The following is a 22,723-nucleotide window of genomic DNA, read 5'->3' as shown; positions in this document are numbered from 1 at the left end:
CTGATAAAGTTGTTCATAAAAGGATTGCTGATGGTTATCCCTGTTATTTGTACCAAAATGTTACATTTTGAATACAGGACATACCTCCATCAACTATGGATCATCCCATTTATACCAGAGGAGACTAATACAATAATCATCTTTTCTAAAGGGTAGAAGCGCATCTGGGAAGCTGATGAGTTAAAATGGAATATTTCTTTTCAATTTATTTCCTTCATAGCATCCCCAATAAAATACATGGCTAAGCTAGAATTTCAGCTAAAGGAATCAAGCCTATAAGACCACATTCATATCAGCATAATATATTGGGGTCAGTTCGAATATTTCAAAAAGTAAAATACAAAAACTACTTAGATGAGAGCTTAAGTCCAAATACTTACTGCAGAGTAAACTGGAGCACATACTCTCTAGGGTTAGGAGTTGACCATGGCTAAAGAGCCCACAGGATTAAACTACATTTCAAATAGACATCCTAGTTCCTTCACGTAATGTTGTGCTAAAATATCAAGACAAATACAGCTTAGGGGGAAAAAGAGTTTATTTGGCTCCCAATTCCAGGTTACAGTCTATCACTACAGATAGTCAAGATGGCAAGAACTTGAATCAGCCAATTATACTACATCCACAGTCAGTAGAAGAAACCAATGAATTAGTACATACAGTCTAGTGTTCAGCTCATGTTCTCTACTCTTAAGCGGTTCTGAAACCCCTACAAAGGAAATGAAGCTACCCAGAGTGGGTGGGTCTTTCCACATCAGTTAATACACTCAGAATAATCCTTACAAAAATGCTCATACAACAATCCCCTTTGGGAGAATCTCATCCTAAGTGATTCTAGATGGTGTCAAGTTGACAACTAGAACTATCACAGGAAACGTTATATTCTAAAACTTCTACAACAGGCAGCTTCTCCCCAGTGCCTTTTTTCTATTCAGATAATTGATAGGCCCATTTGCATTGCTCTTCACATAGATTGACTCAATTAGCCCTGAAAATATACACATACAAATAACATTATAAAGACTGAGTACGTTTTCTTTATATATTCAGTGTATGTGGTGTGTGTGTGTGTGTGTATGTGTGTGTGTGTGTGTGTATGTGTGTGTGTGTGTGTGTGTGTGTGTGTGTGTGTGTGTGTGTGTGTGTGTGTGTGTTTACAACAACTCAAAAAATAAAACAGGCCATGAATTTAAAAGAGAACAAGAAAAGAACTTGGGAGAGTTTGAGGAAAGGGAAAGAAGAAAGGATATAAGTTGTATTGTGATCTTTATCTTTTTAAAATTATTTTTTACATTCCATATTCCATTCCCCATCTCCCCCCATCCACCCTCCAACTGCTCCACATCCCATACCTCCTCCTCACACACTGTCTCCATGTGAATGCCCCACCCCCACCCCACCTGAGCTCTAAGCTCCCTGGGGCCTCCAGTCCCTTGAGGATTAGGTGCATCATCTCTGAATGAAAACAGGCTCAGTAATCCTCTACTCTATGTGTGTTGGGGGCCTCATATCAGCTGGTGTATGCTGTCTGTTTGGTGGTCCAGTGTTTGAGAGTTCTCAGGGGTCCAGATTAATTGAGATTGCTGTTCCTCCTACAGGATCGCCCTTCTCCTCAGCTTCTTTCAGCTTTTCCTAATTCAACTATGGGGATCAGTTGCTTCTATGCATTGGTTGGGTTCAAATATCTGCATCTGACTCTTTCAGCTGCTTGTTGGGTCTTTCACAGGGCAGTCATGACAGATCCCTTTTTGTGAGTGCCCCATAATAATAGTGTCACGCCTTGGGGCCTCCCCTTGAGCTGGATCCCATTTTGGGCCTGTTGCTGGACCTTCTTTTCCTCAGGCTCCTCTCCATTTTCATCCCTGTAATTCTTTCAGACAGGAACAATTATGGGTCAGAGATGTGACTGTGGACCGGCAACCCCATCCCTCACTTGATGCCCTGTCTTTCTGCTGGAGGTGGCATCTCCTCCAGCAGAAAGTTCCCTCTTCCTACTGTCAGGCATTTGAGTCCTGGGAGTCTTTTACCTCCCAGGTCTCTGGTGCATTCTGGGGGTGTCTTAGTCAGGGCTTCTATTCCTGCACAAACATCATGACCAAGAAGCAAGTTGGGGAGGAAAAGGGTTTATTCGGCTTACACTTCCATGCTGCTGTTCATCACCAAAGGAAGTCAGGACTGGAACTCAAACAGGTCAGGGAGCAGGAGCTGATGCAGAGGCCATGGGAGGGATGTTCTTTATTGGCTTGCCTCTCCTGGCTTGCTCAGCCTGCTCTCTTATCGAACCAAGACTACCAGCCCAGAGATGGTCCCACCCACAAGGGGCCTTTCCCCCTTGATCACTAATTGAGAAAATGCCTTACAGTTGGATCTCATGGAGACATTTCCTCAACTGAAGCTCCTTTCTCTATGGTAACCCCAGCTGTGTCAAGTTGACACAAAACTAGCCAGTACAGGGGGACTCCCCTCAACCTCCTATTTCTCCAGGTTGCCTGTTTCCATTCTTTATGCTGGCCCTCAGGGCTTCAGTCATTTTCCCTCACCACCTACTCCCCCCATCCACTTTCCCTCCCAGGTCCCTCCCTCCCTCCCCACTTGTGATTGTTTTCTTCTGTCTCCCAAGTGGGACTGAGGCATCCTCACTTGGGCACTTCAGCTTGTTGACCTTCTTGAGTTCTCTGGACTGTATCTCGGGTGTTGTGTGCTCTTGTTTGTGACTAATATCCACTTATTAGTGAGTACATACCATGCATGTTCTTTTGGGTCTGAGTTACCTCACTCTGGATGATATTTTCTAGTTCCATCCATTTGCCTGCAAAACTCAGGGTGTCCTTGTTCTTGACAGCTGAGTAGTATTCCACTGTGTAAATGAACCACATTTTCTGTATCCATCCTTCTGTCATGGGACATCTAGGTTGTTTCCAGCTTCTGGCTATGAGAAATAAGGCCACTATGAACCTAGTGGGACATATGCCCCTGTGGCATGGTGTGGAATCTTTTGGGTATATTTCCAAGAGTGGTATAGCTGGGTCTTCAGGTAGATCTATTTCCAATTTTCTGAGGAACCTCCAGATTGATTTGTAGAGTGGCTGTACCAGTTTGGAATCCCACCAGCAATGGAGGAGTGTTCCTCTTTCTCCACATCCTCTCCAACATGTGTTGTCACCTGAGGATTTGATCTTAGCCATTCTGATTGGTGTAAGGTGAAATTCAGGGTTGTTTTGATTTGCATTTCTCTGATCACTAAGGACTTTGAAATTTTCTTTAGGTGCTTCTCAGCCATTCGAGATTCTTCAGTTGTGAATTCTCAGTTTAGTTCTATACCCTGTTTTTTGATTGGTTTTTATCTGATGTGGGGTTAGTGAAGATATTTTTTCCCAATCTTCTGTAGGTTGCCAATTTTTATTGCGATCTTTACACACACACACACACACACACACACACACACACACACACACACATATATACTGCAATCACATAGGTTTAAACCTCCTAAACACAGGTCAAGATATCAAGATAGTAATCAAATAATGACCCTTCAGACACTTCATGGTGTCATGTCTCTTCCCAGGTCCAGAGATATGACCTGGATACCATACTTTAAACACTAATTAGAGTCTAGAACTTTGATCCTTGTTTTTTCTACCAATTGCAGATTTTGAGGGCTGAATCTAGACATAATATTCTCTAAACCAACTAATATTAAATTATCTACCTAAGAAATGTCCTAGCAATGTCGAAGTATGTAGTGCAATATTAGTGAAATTAGGAGTAACTTAAATACTTTAAATTGTCTACTTAAAGCTAAATTAATAGCTTTAATCAGTATGATTTAACTCTATTAGAATGTTAGTATCATATGACTGCAGAGATGTAAAAAATTGGTTAAAATCTCTTGATCATTTAATAAAAGATAATGTGAAACGTTTTAGGAAACACACAAAATATATTTATTTCAAGTGTAAAATCCCAGAATTTGGATGTCTGAATAAAGCATGAGGATTACAAATTTGGGCCAAGCTTGAGTTACATAAGAAACCATATATTTATCTTATGATTATGCTAATAGACATGTAACATTTTTTAAAAAATTAGTATTTCCTCAGAGTAAAGTTATAAAGTTTAAAAAATATACTTAATGAGTTAAACATCAATAGACAGTACATTCAAATGTCATACAAATGCGTTTAAATATGTTTTTATCATGCTAAGGAGTTTATTGACTCTAGGTTCCTTTTCTTTCTTCATGCAAAGTTTCATGTTGAAGGGGAAAATAAGTTGTAGACGCATGGTCTGTTACACAATAGTTACAACTGGATACTAAGTGCAGGAACCTGGTGCAGATCTCAGAGTTTCTTCAGTTCTTGCTAACATTATGTCTCTCAGAGCTTCTACTCTGATTTCATTCTCTTAAGTCAGGAAAGCCCCTTAACAAGAATGCTGATGAGAAGGACGTGAAGACTCTATGAGCTCTTCTTCATTCAGGGTTAATTTCTTTCATTTGAATGAAGTGTCCTTCTGACAAAAAAAAGCTTTGGCTTCTCCACTAAAGTATGCTCCACTGTTTTGGGCGCATGAATATGTGTAAAAGTCTCTCAGTGTATTTTTTACAGTGATTCATGGAATGTAGATACTTGTCTGCTAAATGGGAAAGATTATTTCCTTAAAGATATCATACAGAAAATTTAGATGAACATTGATACAATTAACATTAATTCACTTTTCAGAGAAAAAAAAGTCATCTTTAAAAAATTTTAAAAGGGAAAATGGATCAAATATCCATCCAAAAAGATTTTTCCTTTATTGCTATTTCAAAATTACATCAAATCACAGCAAAATGAGTGCTAAGCCTTATATATAAAGAATAACCTTCTTAATTATAAACAAAATTTAAATGTGTATTTGTGTTCAAGTTCATGTACATCTGAGTACACACCAACATATATAACCATTTGAAGCAAAGATGTAGCGAAATAAGCTTTGGTGATTGATATTAGTACATAATTTCATCTGTGAGACTACTATTGTAACATTTTATTATTGACTTTAATGTTTCAAATTAGGCTTGCATTTTTTCTATAATCAAATTTTCTACCAAAGAACAAATATCCACTTTACTAGAGAAATCCGAGGCTAATTGATATAAACAAGATCAATGAAACCTTAAGCCAAACCTCATTAAAGACTTATTGATGTTCTTGTTCTTGTTCTTGTTTAAGGCAGAGTCTCTCTATAGTACCCTGGCTGACATGGAACTTGCTATGTAGATCAGGTTAGTGTGAATTCATAGAGATCTACCTGCCTCTGTCTGCCAACCTGCCATTGTAACTGTTTTAAAATATTTTTAAAATTAAACAGATTTTTAAGGTTAAAGACTGTGTAGAGACTAGAATTACGATGTTGTTATTAGTACAGCACTAGCTTATGTTTTATAGCCTTGAGTCAGATTGTACTGATGTAAGATCTGAGTTTAAGATTAATAAAATATATTAATGCACAATTGTAATGTTGAGGCAAAAGGACATATATTATTCATGTGTCATAGATTTTTCTGTATTAAAATGAGATATGCTTCTGTCTATCAAACATAGTATGTTAGTTGGCTTTCCACAACTGTAAGAAATACCAGAAATATTCAACCTGTAAAATGCAAAGGTGTATTTTGGCTCACAGTTGTTGGAATTTCTATCTGAGATTGTTTCTCACTGCTCTGGGCCTACATGGTAGAGCAGTTGCTTGATTCATTTACCAATGGGGGCAATGCCAACCCAAGCATCTTAAGAGCTAGTAATGTTTCCTAAATAATATGTATGCCAAGCTCCTCACTAGAATCAAACAATTAAACAAGACCAATAAATACTATTAAGACCCTGGGGTCTCAACTTACATGGCTTTAAAAGGCTAAAAAATACAGACTTCAGACCCCAGAGGAAATCTCAACCATATTTATTTTTATGTAGAAATCTTGCCATTTTTACCATGAATGTACATGGGTTTTTCTCATTGGATAATTTTACAAATATTAATATTAAAATGACCAATGTAAAAAAGAAGAAGACAAAGAAGAAGAAAGAAAAAACTTTGTGCACTGCACCTGACTTGCCAACTTTTGTCACCTACAGTTTCCTAAATCACTGACACATAAAGTTCTCATAGCCTTGGTATCAAATTTGTAATAAGTTGAACAAAGAGAATAACTATTTATTGGAATTTGTTCATTCTTTTCTTGTTACTTTGTTTGGTTGATAGTTGTTTCCCTTCTAGCTTCATATCCTTAGATCTTTAACAGATTCTCCTAGGTAGTAGGCAATTTATCAATTTTTGCCAATCTCTATGTCAGAAATTGTCTCTTCTTTACGATGCCATGATGTAGCATTCGGTTTTTCACATAAATAACTTATACAACAGGATAACAAGATTTAATATTTGGGGATGCCTGAGAGTATCACTGCAGAATATTGGGTACAGTTGAGGTGCCAAGAATAACAGAGTTCAGTTTACTGAGAGCTTGTATCTAAAAAGTAAATCTCAGAGAAACGTTTTAGAAGGCTGTGTGGAAGGATTTACTATTTAATCAAGTTGTTCTTTGTCAGCATGTAACAAAGAAGTGTTCCGGTTCTCTCCCAGTCCAATTTATCCAAATGGTGTTCATTGTCGACATGCATAAAGAAACTTATTAAAAATGAAATGTCTCAATAGAACTTTAAAGTGTCTGCCTATATTTTTCATGTTGTTTTTCAATACGTTTGCACAGAAGCATGTTGGTGTTTTAGCATTCTTTTGTCATCTTTTGCAGCCTATAATGTTAATATATTTTCAACCAGATGAAAACATTGCTCACGAAATAGAAGTCTTTGTGAGACAAATATATTAGATCAGATATCATTTCTATCGTGTTTATAAGTTACACAATTTCCAGAATTTTGTGGTCATCTGTCTCCCTCTAACCCACCCTCCCGACACTGATTTTAAGTAGATGGGGATTGAAGAACATCTCAGAGTCCATCCAGAAATCCTATTTTAAACTGGATACAACTGCAGAAATGTTGATACACTTCTAAGTGAGGAACGCTTATTGTTTAAGATCTGCTGCTCCACTTGTAGTAATTTATTTCTTAGACAATTCCCTTACTCATGTGGATATTGCTTCCCACTTGGATACTTGTGGTACCAAAACTGTAAATCAGACGGGTAGTTGTGGCTTGTCTGGCAAGTGCTGTGTGTTAAGGACTGCACAAGAGACTAAGACATGTCTGCTTCTTTAATTCAAGAGGACAGTCCCTGAAGACTTTTTCTACTTTTTATTTTAAAATTATTATTAAATATTTAAGGTATGTGAAGAAGCATAAAACAGCTATTACACTGTTTTAATAAGTAATATAAATGTCTCTGTATATAATCTTTTTCAATAAAATGTTTAATCACTATTTTACTGGAATATTATGAGCACTTTGAAGAAATTTGGTACACATATATATTGTAAAATGCCCAGAGTAGTTAGAATGTGACCCCCTCTGCTAACTTTCCTTACACCAGACGCCACTATGCTAAACTTAAGTCATTTTTATGGAACAATTATTCTAAACTAATCATTTTTATATAGAATTCTAGCCTTTCGAAATACGTATAGATGATTTTTACATTATCCTATGTTTGTGTCTACTTTCTTCCTTCATAATTAAAAGACTTCCCATGTTGAGTCATATATCTCTTAACTTTTACAGTTTTGAAGTAAAATGTGATATCGATTTTCCCACTGATGTGAGTTTTTGTTAAGCCCTAAACTCACCTATTAACATACTGTAAAATAATTTTAAGCATTCTTGGTTATTCCTGTTCCGTCAAGATGCCAGGGGCTTCATTTTTTAAAAGAGTTAGTGTATTGAGACAGGGTTTCCTGCATCACATTCTGGACTTAAATGCATTACATAGTCCAGAGTGGCTCTGAAACTTTGAATCTCCTACATCTGCCTCTCCACTTTAGTGTTAGGATTACAGACATTTGCCACCAGGCCTAAAATTCTACCTGGATTTTAAAATCAAATCACAAACATTGACACCCTAATGATAATCATAGTGATAATGACCTCTTAACTTATGAACACAGAACATATATTTCTCGATTGATTGGAGACTTGTTGGTAGTCAAACATTTTTATCTAAAGTGATGATATTTTCTACATTTGTTAGTATTGTGAAGAGTCAGGTTTGGGGTGGGTGTTGGTTTTGTTTTTTACAAAGTACATGTCTATTAGCTATCCCTGATGTTTAGGCATGCTGAATTTTAATTTGCTTGACCCTGATTCTAAAATCTCTGTTATCCTGTCTTCTACTTTTCATAGTTTATACTTACATTTAGTGCTATCTCCCTTGGCAACTGTTGCTTCCTTTATAGTTTTGATTATTTTATTGTTCTAAGATCTCTAGTGCAACATAGAATCCAAAGCAATAATTAATTTTAGTACTTGTTTTGACTTTAAGATTAAGATGTCCCTCACTTTATTACCAAATATTATGATTGCCATAGAATTTGAGTAAGCCCCCTTCATCATTTATAAAGTTGTCTTATACTCTTATTTGCTAGGGGAACCTACCATAAAAGGACACTAAATGTTACTTATTTAGCTTTTTTTCTGTGCATAATAAGATTACATATTTCCTTCAAGCACTATGAGTGGATTAAAGTAAAATGAATTATTTCAAAAATAAATTGATTTTCTAAAGTTAAAGCATCACTTATACACTCTTGATTTTGATTTCTAGGTTAGTATGTACATATCTCTGTGTTTTTAAAAGGATTTCCTGAGATTTTACTGGGAAGTTTTATATTTATAAGTAAAATTATCCTACTAAAATTTTATATTTTCTTATCTTTTTTGCTATTAGATTATAGTTTTCCCATCAATACTTCAAAGAGCCTTTTCCATTTCTCTACACTACTGTATGGATATTATCTGCTCTTTGAAAATTTAGCACACAGGCCATATTCAATGCCAGATAATATATATAATATTCAGACCTTCTTTTCCTTCTGAAGTACATTTGTCTTCCTGAAAGGGATCTTCTTCATCTAAAGTTTCAGAATTCCCCATCCCCTAAATTTTTTATCCTCCACTCCCCACCCAACACTCTGTTAATATCAATTTCTGCTGCCCAAATATTCTTTTATATGTGCCTTTCTTATGGAGCATGTTCAATTTTCTCTTTGAGAAAAAACCAACTGTTATCCCAGCAGCTGACAGTTGCCAATAGCAGCAAAGCTAGAGGTAAGATTTTTGTGCCCACCTCTCTCCTCTCTATGTTGGGATTTGGTCCAGACTGAGCATGAATAGGTCTTGTACATGCTGTCCAACTTCTGTGAGTTCATACTTGCAAATATCTTGCTGTGTCCAGAAGACATTGTTTCACCTCTGGCACCTACCTGCTTTCTGCATATGTTTTGGAGCCTGTGGAGCAGGGGCTGTGATATATATATTCTATTTAGGGCTGAGCATACTACAGACTTTTTAAAAAATCCTTTTCAGTTGTAGTTGCACCTTCTAAATAGAAATTTCTCACACGAGGGTTAAGAAGTGCATTCATGGGGCTGGAGAGATGGTTCAGTGGTTAAGAAATGCATTCATCTGTGGCTATAACAGTAAGTCATTAGGAGTTAATTTAGTACTGTATTCATTTAGCAAGGTAATGGTAGTAGGTTCTGCTCTTGAGAATGTTCCCTTTCTAGCCATATGTTCTTGGCCCCATATGGTACAGATACGGGTTCCACCTTACAGACAAGGACTTAACTCTAACCAGAGGTGTTTGGTTTATTCCCAAGCTGTTCATCACACCACTATTGCACCAGCAGGCATGTCTTCTGAGGGTAGTCATTATTGTGCCTCACAAAATTCACAGGTGGGAAAGTTTAGTGGTTCATTTTCAACTCCAATAGGGTACATAGCACCTTCTATGAATTCTAGCCAGTAGAGATAAACTTCCAGATCATTACTAGCTTGATTTTTCCATTATTTTTATGACTCAGATATGTATGTTCAACAACAGGGTCATACCATCAGGATCTAGAGAGAAACCAAGATTTGGCAATAGCTTGTATTGTTTGGGGATGTATGGTACCTCAGTGGTCAACAACTCGAGAAAAATTACCCACTGGCAATAGGCTTTTTAGTTACTAGTCTTTGATATCTAGTAGAGATATCATTGCCCTGTTATACAGTAACTCTCTCTCTCTCTCTCTCTCTCTCTCTCTCTCTCTCTCTCTCTCTCTCTCTCTCTCTCTCTCTGTGTGTGTGTGTGTGTGTGTGTGTGTGTGTGTGTGTGTGTGTGTGTTAGGAAGCTTCTACAGTAATTTGTTTACATGTAACTTTTTCAAAAGGGTTTTATCCCCCCCCCACATTCCCTCCTCCACCATTATCTGCTTTCTCCAACCTCAGTTTACCACTGTCCTATCCCTTCTATTCCTTTATACCACTGCAATATTTCTCCCCTCTCTTGGAAGCCACTCTCCATGGTCCCTTTATAATTTCCCAACCCTATTGGGTATCCCAAAAGAAACACAATCTGAACATTTAAAGCTAAAAATCCACAAACCATAGAACACATGAAATGTTTGACTTGCTGTGTCTGAGTTAACTCAATTAGAATTATTGTCTTTTAGATCTACCAATCTACCTGCAAATTTAATAATTTCACTTTTCGTAACGGAAAAAATCTATTCTAAATTATGACATATTCACTCCCCATTCATTAGTTTATGGACATGTCGGCTGTTTCAAATTTCTGGATATTATGAATAGAACACTAATAAACATGGATGAGCGAGGATCTCTGCAGTACAATTTAGATTCCTTTGGGTATATTCCCATGAATGATATGGCTAGGTCAGGTGGAATATCTATTTTCAGCTTTTAATTTTTTTAATTTTTTTATTTTTGAGATTAAAATATAATTATGACATTTCTGTCTTTTCTTTGCTCCCGGCTAGTCCACCCATATTCCTTCAAATTCAATCCCCCACACTGATTTCCATAGTAGCTGAACTCCCACTAGCAATGAATAAATGCCCCCCTTTCCCTGCTTCCATACTAGCATCTATGGTGCTATCTAGGATTCCTTGTGTTAATCTTGGCCACTCTTAATCGAGGTAAAATGAAATTTCAATGTAGTTATAATTTGTGCTTCCTTGATGGCTAAGGATTTTGAAATATATATATATTTATTTCTCAGCCATTTGTGAGAACATTTTTAAGTTCCACAGCCCAATTTTAGTATGGTTATTTATTTTCTTGATTTGTAGTTCCTTTTTATAGTCTATATCCTAATCCTTTGTCATATTAAAGATTCTTTTTTCCTCTTCTATGGCTTGTCTCTTCACTTATGTGATGGTATTCTCTTCTGTACAGAACATTTTTTTTCTCGAGGTCTTATTTATCCGTTGTTGGTTTTAATGATTATACTATCTGGGTACTATTCAGAAATTCCTTTCCTGTGCCAGAGTTCAAGTTTATTGCCTCCCCTTTTTATTTATGTGTTTTGCATCTCTAGAAAGAGAATCCCAGAATTTTCTCTCTGTGTGTTTTCACATTGCATCATTGATCCATGATACCAACTGAGGTCAGTACAAGAAAGCCAAGCTGACAGGGTGGATGCAGATTGTTCTGCCATTTTTCTGAATCTTTGAGCTGCACATCGAGTCTAAAACTAATCACTTCACATTTGTTTGCCTTGCCTGTAAGGTTCACACTGATTTTCTCAACTGTGTATTCATAAATGATTTCACATTCACCAGTGTAACCACATTTCAGCATCACAGTTAGAAACCCAATAATGACTATGGAGCATGACCTGATGAGGCCCAGGCATTTGCCTCTCTTCTAAGCATCTGCCAGGACATTCATGCACATCATGGTGATGACATGGAACGATGCTGAAGAGGGTGATTTGGGAGAGATCCATACACAAAGTTATCTGCTTTCTTTTCTTGAGGCAAATATTTTATATAGTATATATTTTTATTGTGCTTCTTGAGGCAAATATTTTATATAGTATATATTTTTATTGTGCTTCTTTTCTACGAAATGTATTAAGTCTATAAATTTCGGCAACATTCCTAATTTGCATTTCAAAAGGTGTTTTGTTGTTTTCACTATAACTTTATTTTCTTCTTTGATAATTTCATACATGTCCATAATGCATTCTGATTACGCTCATTTCCCACATTTTCCCATTTGTCTCCCACCCCTGACAACTCCTCAGTCCATATAAGACCCTTTGTAACATCTTTTTTTTTTTTAAAATCTTGTTTTGTGACTCACTGATTTTAAAACAGGGTGTCTGTGTGACCAGGGCTTTCAAACTACCTACTGAAGTTAGTAAGCTCACCTACCAGATACATAAGTGAAGACATTGATTGTGTCTCCCTCAGAATCCAAGTCAGCAATTCAGTGAGATGAAATGTGGTCTTCATGAGTCACTCCCCAATCCATGATTGTCTAATGGCATACCAAATGTTGTCCAGACCTAGTCCAGTCCATTGCAGCTCATGTGCGATCCTGATTGCAATGACTATGTTATGCCTGAAAGGCATTTTGTATATCTCTATGTCCTAGCTCTTGCATTCTTTCTGCCCCATCTTCTGATTGTAGAGAGGTTGATACAAATGCCTGGTCTTAGGCTGAGCATTCCACTATTATTCATTCGCTGCAGCTTGAATAGTCATGACTCTTTGCCGTTGCTGTAGTTTATTACAAAGACAGGCTGTCTGGTTAAGACTTAGTTCAACATTTGTTTACAGATGTAATTATAAATATTTAAATGGTTGCATGGCACCATATATCTAGCTAAATAACTGTAGTATATTCCAGACTAGTGTCTAAGGCCTCCTAAGACATGTGTTTTGACCAAATATACCGTACACAGAAGAAATTCCCTCTTGTAGAGCAGGCCTAAAATCCAATCAGAGTGCTTTGTTACCACCATAACAGCTGTGCCACTATATAAACACTGGATATATGTTGCCTGGTGGGCTGGTGTTAGAGTTCACAAGGTTCAGCAGCTTTTCAGGAAAGCTAGATAGATAGGAAGAAGGTTCTAGCTCATTTCCAGCTTGATTTCTGACTTCACAAGTTCTGAGAAATATCATTTTCATTGCTGTTAGTTCTAATTTCTAATATAAATTCTGAAAATAATCCATGAATTACTTTAAAGTGTGTTTAAGGAAGTGTTTTCTGTGATGTTACTGTTGTAACGCCTTTTGTCCCATAGTTCTAATTTTCTTACATTCTATTGAAATAGCAAATGAGACAGCTTTGTGGACAAATGCTTTTGCAGGTTTTATAGGCATTCTTGAAGTGCTTGAAAAGAATATATATTGTACAGTCATGAACATAAGTTTCCATGTAAGTCTGTTATACTAAAGATATTTGTTGAAAATCCTCATCAATTTTTGATTTCTCATGGCTGGTCCCAAAATTGTCCATTTGCCTTGCTCCAACTCTATAAAGTTTTACATATTTTGTGTATTTTGAAGCTACATTACCATACAGAGTCTGGATTGCTACATCTTCCTGGTGAATCCTTTTGTTATTAGAAAATACTGGTATTATCCATGATAATGCTTTATACATTGAAGTCTACATCATTTGGTAACATTATAATCATCTCAAGTTTTTCTTGGTTGCTCTGTATCTATTATGTTTCTTCCTTTTATTTGTAATTTCTCAGTATTAGTATTTTTTTAAAAAAATCTCTTCTGAATTGAAAGAAAATACTAAATTTTCCTTTCATTCAGTTACAGAAACTCATTCCAATTACAAGTTCAATTCATTTTTCATTTACTTGAAATTACTGATATGCTTAGATTTAGATCCTATAATCTTTTATGTCCCTTTTAAAGTGTTCTCTTTGCTTTTGTCTCCTTTCTGCCTTTTCTTTGAATGAGTTCTTATTTTTTTCCCCACTATACCATCTAGGAAGATCTATTCTCTCACTGTTTCTAGTAGTTCCCTTAATTTTAAACTTATAACATTCCATTGAGTGATTTATCAAATGATGGAATGCCTTGTAATTACTACCCAAGTAAGAAATAAAGACCAGAACTGGGTGCCCTTTTGGAAGCACTCCATCTTTCTCCCTTTGACTAAATAAGGACCTCTCTCTCTTTCCCCTTTTCCCTTCCCTTTCTCCCCTCTCTCACCTCCCCTCCCCTTCCCTCCCTCTTTCTCTCCTCCCTCTCTCTTTCTTTTTCCAGCTTTCCTTTTGCCTCATCTTCACTAAACCTAAAATTACAGGAACACATATGCCACAAAACACAAAAGTCATGAATTATATTACTTGCCTGCTTTTGCATTTTAATGCATTTGCCTGCATTTTAATAAAATCCTACAATATGTATGAATTTTAAAATTTTTCAATAAACATTGCTTTTGCAGATTTATCCATATTGTGGTATTTTGCTATCAATCATTTTCTTACATTTTATCATTTTTCACATGATTGCTGCAATTAATTATTCGTTCTATTGCTGATGGGTGTTTGAAATGTGTCCATTCTGTCTAGCACCAACAATTCTTCTGTGAACACTTTTATACATACGTTTTGAAAAACATTTGCCAACTTCCACTCTGCCAAGAAAATTCTAAGTGGTGGAACTGTGGTATAACGAAATATAATGCATTTTCTACTTTGGCAGATAATTTCCAATATTTTTCTAAACTGATCACACCAATCTACAGAGCCTCCTCTGATACATAAGACTCTTTCCTCTCAAATTATCTGCAACACATTACTATCCATATCACTTGTTTTACTTTTAGGCATTCTAGTGTTTTTGCAAAGAATTATTTTCATTTGTAAGTCCCTGATATTTGTATTTGGCCATTTAGATACCCTTTCACATATGCCCATTGTTCTGATGTTCTTACTATTAATTAAAAGCTCTTGTAGAAGTTTAAACACAAAATCTTTTTTAGACATATATACTACCCAGTAGAATATCTTTTCTCTTTTAGTAAGTAGCTATTAATTTAAATGGTCAAATTACTGGATTTTACATTTATTATTGTATTTTAATACCTCCTATAAAATATCTTTCTATCATAAAGTCTTGAAATTATCTAGTGTTGTATTTCAGCAGTGTTGCTAAGTAGTGCTTCCCACATATTTTAAATTAATTCATTGTACAAAATATTGTAGATATTTTTCTGATGGATATTCAGTTTGCCATACTATTTAATTTAACTTAATACTCTCTCTGCATATCTGTACGGTCACCTTCGCCATAAATCAAGTTTTCTTACATGTGTTGATTTTGTTGTATGTATCTTTGTGCTAATATGTACTAAGTTAACATGACTTTATATTATGCTAGTAAGTCCTATTTTCTTTTTTTTTTTTTTTTTTTTTTTTTTTTTGGTTTTTCGAGACAGGGTTTCTCTGTATAGCCCTGGCTGTCCTGGAACTCACCCTGTAGACCAGGCTGGCCTCGAACTCAGAAATCCGCCTGCCTCTGCCTCCCGAGTGCTGGGATTAAAGGCGTGCGCCACCACGCCCAGCTTAGTAAGTCCTATTTTCAACTGCACAACTTTTTATCTTGTTGAAACTCCTTGTTTAGTTCATCAATGTTCTCATAAATATGCAAGTATCGACACACATGCAAATACCTACAGACACAAATATGCTAAGATACTCATTCATTTCATAGTGAAATGAAAGAGCTACTTTGGAAAAGAGGAATACTGGGCTTTCCAGTCCGTGAACACAATAGAGCTATCCATTTGTTCAGGCCATTTCTCATTTCACTTAAAATATTTTATAGGTTTCAATGAAGGGCTAAAACATATTTTGTTAGTTGTTTTAGATTTAATTACATTACATAAGGTTTTATAAGACGTACTTTCATTTTTATGTATTTCATTCATTTTTTTCATATGAATTTTCTTTCTTCCATACTGTTTGCAGATGTGTGTCATGTTGTCTTATACTTTCACTTATAATATACTTGCTAGAATTTTATATGTAGTTTATATTGACTTCATTAGACACATTTTAAAGGATATCTTTTCTAATCTTCGGGAAATGTGTTTCAAGTTTATAAATCTTTTTATCCTTAAAAGTTTGATCTATTTACAAATATTGTCATCTGAGACTAGAGTTTTCTTTATTCTTTACCATGGGATTAGAGTTCTTTATGTAATATCCAGTTTATTTTGACTTGTGTTGTTATAAATACATGTTGTAGTTTCATTGAAATTGCTTACATATTCAAATACAGAGATTAAAAAATGTGCTGATTTCCTAATTTCAATTCCTGATATTAATTAATAGAGCCATCAACAATTTTTGTCTTGATTGCCCACTCATCACAAGTGAATCATCAACTTTCTTCGTTTTATTTCCGTTTTTTATTTTTATTTTTTTATTAGGTATTTTCTTCATTTACATTTCCAATGCTATCCCAAAAGTCCCCCATGCCCCGACTCCTATGTCTTGGCCATGGCGTTCCCCTGGTACTGAGGCATATAAAGATTGCAAGACCAATGGGCCTCTTTATCCACTGATGGCGGACTAGGCCATCTTCTGCTACATATGCAGCTAGAGACACGAGCTCCGAGGGTACTGGTTAGTTCATATTGTTCCACCTATAGGGCTGCAGATCCCTTTAACTCCTTGGGTACTTTCTCTAGTTCCTCCATTGGGGGCCCTGTGTTCCATCCAATAGCTGACTGTGAGCATCCACTTCTGTATTTCCCAGGCACTGGCATAGCCTCATACAAGACAGCTATATCAGGGTCCTTTCAGCAAAATCTTGCTAGTATATGCAATGGTGTCAGCGTTTGGAGGCTGATTATGGGATGGATCCCCAGGTACAGCAGTCTCTAGATGGTCCATCCTTTCGTCTCAGCTCCAAACTTTGTCTCTGTAACTCCTTCCATGGGGGTTTTGTTCCCAATTTCTCATTTACATTTCAAATGCTATCCCCAAAGACCCCTATACACTCCCCCATCCTGCTCCCCAACCTACCCACTCCCACTTCCTGACCTGGCATTGCCCTGTACTGGGGCATATGATCTTCGCCAGACAAAGGGCCTCTCCTCCCATTGATGGCCAACTAGGCCATCCTCTGCTACATATGCAACTAGAGACACAGTTCTGGGGGGGAGGGGGTACTGGTTAGTTCATATTGTTGATCCTCCTATAGGGTTGCAGACCCCTTTAGCTCATTAAGTACTTTCTCTAGCTCCTTCAGTAGGGGTCCTGTGTTCCATCCAATAGATGACTGTGAGCATCCACTTCTATATTTGCCAGACACTGGCATAGATAGCCTCACAAGAGATACCAGGGTCCTTTCTTCCATCTCTGCTCTGAAATTTGTCTCTATAACTCCTTCCATGGGTATTTTGTTCCCTATTCTAAGAAGGAACAAAGTATCCACACTTTGATCTACCTTCTTCTTGAGTTTCCTATGTTTTCCAAATTGTATCTTGGGTACTCTAAGTTTCTGGGCTAATATCCACTTATCAGTGAGTGCATATCATGTGAGTTCTTTTGTGATTGGGTTACCTCACTCAGGATGATATCCTCCAAATCTATCCATTTGCCTAATAATTTCATAAATTCATTGTTTTTAATAGCTGAGTAGTACTCCATTGTGCAAATGTACCACATTTTCTGTATCATTCCTCTGTTGAGGGACATCTGGGTTCTTTCCAGCTTCTGGCTATTATAAATAAGGCTGCTATGAACATAGTGGATTATCTGTCCTTATTACAAATTGGAACAACTTCTGGGTATATGCCCAGGAGAGGTATTGCTGAATCTTCCGGTAGCACTATGTTCAATTTTCTGAGGAACCACCAGATTGATTTCCAGAGTGGTTGTACAAATTTGCAATCCCACCAGCAATGGAGGAGTGTTCCTCTTTCTCCACATCCTCACCAGCATCTGCTATCACCTGAATTTTTGATCTTAGCCATTCTGACTGATGTGAAGTGGAATCTCAGTGTTGTTTTGATTTGCATTTCCCTGATGATTAAGGATGTTGAACATATTTTCAGGTGCTTCTCTGCCATTCGGTATTCCTCAGTTGAGAATTCTTTGTTTAGCCCTGAGCCCCATTTTTTAATGGTGTTATTTGATTTTCTGGAGTCCACCTTCTTGAGTTCTTTATATATATTGGACATTAGCTTTATTTATCTATGTAAATAAATAATTTTTTAAACTCTCTACAGTTATTTGCCACTGTTTCATTACTTTCTTTTTTATTGTTTTTTGTAATATTTTTTAATTAATTTTTTATTAGTTTCATTACTTTCAAGTCTTGTAATTATTATTTTCTTCTACTTTTTTTTTTTAAATTTACTTTGATACAATGATGGGAATTTCCTGACCATTTTTCTATTTTGATGTTTTTGTCATTTTTATATTAAAAATATAATGTGTTTTGATCTTGTTTTCACCTACTCCAATTCCTCTCTTCCACCAATACTGTGCTCTCTCTTCTCCCACCCCTGTCTCTCTCTCTCTCTCTTTGTCTCTCTCCCTCCCTCTCTGTAAAGGCTAAAAAGACAAAAACTGGTAAAACAAAGCAAAGTGAAACAAAAAATTACACAAAAAGATCACTGTGCTATTGTGTTAGTTTTGTATTGGCCAACTACTCCTGGTTTAATGCCTACCCTCAAGTGTAGTCAATACACCCAGTGAAACGCCATTGGAGAACAGAGGTTTCCTATTTGCCAGTATGTATCAATTGCAGGTACTTCCTTGGTTAAGGGTGGGACCTGCATGTCTACTTCCCCCTCTCAGTGCTTCCCTGTTTGGAATAAGTGTGTACAGAGGTTATATTTCCTGTCACAGTCTATATGAGTTCATCTTCTCTGTAGTGTCTGGAAGACAGTTTCCCTGGAGTCATCCCTTACCTCTGTATCTTATAAACTGTCCACCTGCACTTCTGGCTCTTACAATCTTTCCATCTCCTCTTACTTTCTTTATCATGAACTTGTAGAGAGTAACCAATATCTATCTATTTTTCAAATTGTTTTTGGCCATCACGAGTCTGACAAAGCTTAACCCAGCTTCTAGACCTTTCTATCTTCCTCAACTAAAACTGCCAGACATTGCTACAGGAAAAAGCATCAATAAATGTCAGAATCCTCTCACAGAGTTTTCTTTTTTGTCTTGAAGTCGATACAATAATTCTTTATTGTTTTAGGGAATCTATTATTTTCAAAAATATTTAAATATATTATCTACATGTCCTAGTTTTTATTTTAAAAGTAATAGTAAAAAATATTGGATCCTATTATTAGAAACCAGGTCTTACATTTACATTTTTATATACAACCTTGACAAAGTACTTCTTGCCTGCCTCATGAATAATACAGAACTTTATAAGTATTTCAATTAGGATATCTCATATCATATATTATTATACAATAATATTTTCTCTCTACATTATTTCCTAACTTCCAAATTTTTAGTTGTCATATCCTGTCATTTAACCAATGCTTCTCTATTTGTATGCTTACACAAAGCAATGTATAAGAACCATTTTCATTTAGTCATTGCCATCAGTCTTGACTTGAAGTTTTTTTTTTTTAAATCAGAACTCTCCTTTTAGGAAGATCTTTTCAGTTTTTAGTGTCATGAAGGAACAACTAGAGGAAGCAGGTCATGATTTCAGATTCAGCACAGGAACTGCTTTTGGGAGAACAAATCACCAATCAGAAATGTAGAACCCTGGATATGGCAGTCTTTAGATGGTCCATCCTTTCTTCACAGCTCCAAACTTTATCTCTGTAACTCTTTCCATGGGTGTTTTGTTCCCAATTCCAAGAAGGGGCACAGTGTCCACACTTTGGTCTTCGTTCTTCTTGAGTTTCATGCGTTTAACAAATTGTATCTTATATCTTGGGTATCCTGTTTTGGGGCTAATATCCACTTATCAGTGAGTACATATTGTGTGAGTTCCTTTGTGAATATGTTACCTCACTCAGAATGATGCCCTCCAGATCCATCCATTAAGACTGCCATATCCAGGGATCCATCCCATAATCAGCTTCCAAACGCTCACACCATTGCATACACTAGCAAGATTTTGCTGAAAGGACCCAGATATAGCTGTCTCTTGTGAGACAATGCCAGGGCCTAGCAAACACAGAAGTGGATGCTCACAGTCAGCTATTGGATGGATCACAGGGCCCCCAATGGAGGAGCTAGAGAAAGTACCCAAGGAGCTAAAGGGAACTGCAACCCCATAGGTGGATCATTATTATGAACTAACCAGTACCCCAGAGCTCTTGTCTCTAGCTGCATTTGTATCAAAAGATGGCCTAGTAGGCCATCACTGGAAAGAGAGGCCCATTGGACTTGCCAACTTTATATGCCCCAGTACAGGGGAATGCCAGGGCCAAGGGGTTGGGGGGGACTGGGGGGGGAGTGTATTGCGGACTTTTTGGATAGCATTGGAAATGTAATTGAGGAAATTACCTAATAAAAAAAATTTAAAAAAAAAGAAATGTAGAACCAAGATGTAGGGATCTCAAGCTACTTTAAGATAATTCTATCTAGGCTACCACTTATGAGATGAATGCTTACCTTTTAAAATAGATTTTTCAGTGTTCTAGACAATTTTAGGACATGGTGGTCCTGTAAATGCCTTTCTATTCATTCTTTTCTTTAATCCCATGTGGCCTTGCACTAGTTCTTTATCAGTTTAGCTCTTCATAGAGTCACTGAGAGTGTCTTGTGGGCTCATGTCAGACTATATCTGAGAGATTCATTAGAATAATAATTACAATATACCATCCCTTTTGTAAAAAATCATTTCTCTTTGAACTTTAGCTACTCCATAATTTTATTGGCTTTTTTTCTAAAGTAAATTGCCTTCTTCTCAGTATCCTTTGATGTCTGCTTTTCTTCTTGAAACTTTTGCATGATATTTTATTAGAAAATGAAAATTCTGTTTCATAACAGCCTACATAGTTTTTAAATCAGTTCAACTATCTCCATTACCTATATAATAAAGACTGCCAAATTATATTTCCATACCTAGTCCATCCCACACACATATTCTAGTAATTAAGTCATTTTTCACATGATTCAGTATACATATAAAGATGATATTTTAGCCCATCCCACACACATATTCTAGTAATTAACTGATTTTTCACACAACTCAGTATACAAATCATAAAGATAATACTTTTGGTGTTCTACTTGTGATTTCCCCAAGCATTTTCTATTCCATAAACAGCATCATTATCCATTAATTTTTTGTTGTTTTCATTAATTTACCCTTTGCTTTATTATTATATTGAAACTTGAAAAATTCCTGTTACTCATACCTCTAAAATATATCTCAAATCAGTCAGCTAGCCATTTCATATGTACATATTATTCCCTCTGACATATGCATAACACAAGTCAAAAGAAGAATATTGACAAGTTGTTCAAAGATATTAAGAGTTATCAGTCATTTTTTTCATATTTCATATCCCCTACTTTCATCAATCCCAAGCCTGAAAAAGCTCAAAGGTTTTGAAGATGGTTCAGTAAACAAAGGGCTTGCTCTACAAGATTGAGGACTAGAATTTCTATCTTTAATACCACATAATAAAGGAGGGTAGATATGCTGGCCCACCTGTAATTACAACACAATGGATACAGAGTCAGGGGATTCCTGGGGCAAGATAGCTAGCTACAGTAGCCAAATAGGTAAACTGTGGTATCAGCAATGGACTCTTCCTCATTGAATAAAATGGACAGCTGTCAAGAAAGACACTTTACATCAAACACTGGCCTCCATACATAGGCACACACATATGCACACATGAGTGTACCTATGCATGAGCAGCAGCACACATGTGAACATACATGCAGCACATACATACAAAACACAATAGTAAATTATCAAGCAAATCCATTCAGATTTTAATAAATTCTATAGATATTGCTTTATCATAAAGATATTGTCGCATCCTAAAAATATCTTCATATCTATAGAGTTTATTAATATTATTGTAACCAAATCACTCTTCACAGGGAAATTCATTTCAAATTTTAGACTGTGAAAATGACTCAAATTCCAGAATACTCTTTTTCCATTTCAAGGGTATATGACCACTAAACACCAAACATATTGGATCCCTTCAGAAAGATTTGATTTCTTCTCTTCTAGCGAGAGAATTAGGTAAGAAAGGAGCTTGCCAAGATTTGGTTTTGGTTTATCTACTGTCAGGATTTTATTAATATTCAGAAATTCTCATCAAAAAGTCAAGGAGACAAAGCAGACAACTTTATCAAAGCCTGGACACGCCATTGTTATATTGGCTAAACACTGAATAGCATTTCAGGATAAGAAGGCTGTGTACTTTAATCAACAAGCAGTCATTTCATATGCTTACAATAAATGCAAATATTGATTGTGTGATCAGATAGACTAGTTGATTGCTGTCATTGGAAGTCTTGCTTTTTGTGTATTATGAATTTTATTATGTTAGTTTCTTTCCAATATTATCTTCCTAAGTAAGCTTAGAACACTATTTTACTGTGTCATCATCCACTGTGACTTCATATAGTATCATAAAATGACTCAATATTATGTGTGATCCTAATGAATTTTTAAGGAATCCTCCCAGACAATTGTTGAACATACAATTCCTTTCTAAGTGTTGATGACATTATCATTCTATGGACTTAAAATTAATTTGCCCTAAAATTCATTTTATAGAGT

General features: G+C 36.2%; 1 protein-coding gene across 2 annotated transcripts in view; it reads left to right on the top strand.

The window, feature by feature from the left end:
• Tenm1 (teneurin transmembrane protein 1) overlaps positions 1-22,723 on the top strand; it is an 889,421-nt gene that overhangs the window by 671,557 nt on the left and 195,141 nt on the right. The gene's annotated exons all lie outside the window — the stretch shown is intronic.

The sequence above is a fragment of the Mus caroli genome, unplaced genomic scaffold (assembly GCF_978045245.1).
Source record: "Mus caroli unplaced genomic scaffold, Mus_caroli_1 scaffold_5, whole genome shotgun sequence".
NCBI lineage: Eukaryota > Metazoa > Chordata > Mammalia > Rodentia > Muridae > Mus > Mus caroli.
This window is presented reverse-complemented; position numbering and strand designations above follow the sequence as displayed.